This window comes from Cannabis sativa, chromosome 2 (assembly GCF_029168945.1).
Source record: "Cannabis sativa cultivar Pink pepper isolate KNU-18-1 chromosome 2, ASM2916894v1, whole genome shotgun sequence".
In the NCBI taxonomy this organism is placed as follows: domain Eukaryota; kingdom Viridiplantae; phylum Streptophyta; class Magnoliopsida; order Rosales; family Cannabaceae; genus Cannabis; species Cannabis sativa.
Window position 1 is genome coordinate 23721976 of NC_083602.1, and position 2096 is coordinate 23724071.

The following is a 2096-nucleotide window of genomic DNA, read 5'->3' on the forward strand; positions in this document are numbered from 1 at the left end:
ATAATGCCAATGGCGGTAACAATGGAGGCAACAACGGTAATAATGGTGGTGCCATTGAAGATCAAGCAAATGGTCGTAGTCTGAGGGACTACATTCTTCCAACTTTGACGGGGGTTCAGTCTTGTATAAGACCACCCGTCGTAGCTGCCAATAACTTTGAAATAAAGCCTGCCATACTTCAAATGGTGCAATCCTCAGTTCAGTTCGGTGAACTCCCCATCTGACGACCCCAATCTGCACTTGTTAAACTTCATGGAGTTATGTCAGACTTTCAAAGTCAATGGAGTCAGTGATGATGCAATCCGCTTGAGACTTTTCCCATTCTCGCTGAGAGAGCGAGCTAAGAGTTCGCTGATCTCCTTGCCACCGAACTCTATTGCAACATGGACTGATTTGGCGACAAAGTTCTTGTCCAAGTTTTTTCCTCCAACAAAAGTTGCCAAGTTGCGAGGGGAAATTAATAATTTTTGTCAACTGGACAATGAATCTCTCTATGAGGCTTGGGAGAGGTTCAAGGATCTCATCAGAAAATGTCCACATCATGGGATCGAAAAGTGGATGTTGGTTCATAATTTCTACAATGGGCTGATTGGTAATACCAGAACAATTATAGACGCCGCAGCTGGTGGGGAATTTATGAAAAAGTGTAAATGAGGCCTATGATCTGCTTGAAGAAATGGCCATGAATAACCAACAATGGCCAACTGAAAGAAGCCAAACGAAGAAAGTTGCTGGTATGCACGTGTTGGGTTTTATGCCCTAAATAAAACTCATTTCAATATAATCAGATATACTTATTAATATAGATCAGAAATAACATTTAATGTTGCATGGTTCACATGATTTATTTCATAATTATACGTACATAATGTATGAATTCATCTGAAACCCTTTTCACATACTTGATCCAGTTTATTGTGCTGCCAACACATTGGAAAGTAAACATGACTATGTGAATAAAGTTTCCCAGATTTATCAGACACAGGGTTTTACTGATATGATAATCTACAACAAGAGTTTACTTGCATTTGGAGAAATGCTCTGTTCTTTCCAGAGCATTGGTTAAAGTAAAGCTCAGGTTGGATGCATGGAGTATGCATCGGAAGGGACCGATGTTGAACTTTGACTTAGATTTATTAAACTTACCGTAATAACTATTCAAGTCAAGCCTAGTTGATCCTAGATCAAATGTTCTTAATCTTGTTATGATTAGGCTCAATCTTGAAAGGCTATTCGTGTTCTTTGATTTGTTAGTTAAGCCTACTTTTAGGTCACGGTGATACATACATTTTGGGAACACGGTAGTGCAATTGAGTGGGAGCGCTAGCATAAACATGGAATCTATAGCTTCTATCTTGCGAATAGTAAGCAAAGGATGATCTCCTTCGAGCTTGACCAAACGAACATAAATGGTGGAGTACTCATTTCACATAAGCTGAAATATCATTTATACGGGGTCAAGTGTTTTAAGGAATAAATACATTGTAGGGTGTAACGGTAATTTAATCCCTTTACAGTGTAGATTATTCATATAGAGGATCAGTGATCAAATTAGGATTATAACAATGGATAACTAATGATGCGTCTATATGGTGGAACATATAGAGCTAACTATATAACTGAGAGTGCAATTCTAAGTTCTATGCGTGGATTCAACGAAGAATTAATAAGTTAGTGAATTTTAGTAATAAATTCTTGATCTACTTATTGGAAGCTCGGTTATATAGACCCATGGTCCCCGCACTAGTTGAGATAATATTGCTTGTAAGACTCATGTAATTGGTTTTGATTAATCAATTATAATTCTCAAATTAGACTATGTCTATTTGTGAATTTTTCACTAAGTAAGGGCGAAATTGTAAAGAAAGAGTTTTAGGGGCATATTTGTTAATTATGATACTTTGTATTGTTCAATTAATAAATATGATAAATGACAATATTATTTAATAATTATTTATAGTTATTAAATAGTTAGAATTGGCATTTAAATGGTTGAATTTGAAAATTGGCGTTTTTGAGAAAATCAGATGCAGAATTGAGAAAACTACAAAATCCAAGTAAGGCCCATTACTGTACATGGCCGGCCACTTGGTTTG

At 36.5% G+C, this 2096-nt stretch overlaps 1 non-coding gene across 1 annotated transcript; it reads right to left on the reverse strand.

Annotated features, from left to right (window-relative positions):
• Positions 1 to 441: 441 nt before the first annotated feature.
• On the reverse strand, positions 442 to 548 carry LOC115721499 (small nucleolar RNA R71). Its single transcript, XR_004012518.1, has one exon. It is a non-coding gene; the product is annotated as a small nucleolar RNA R71 (small nucleolar RNA).
• Between the last annotated feature and the right edge of the window lie 1548 nt (positions 549 to 2096).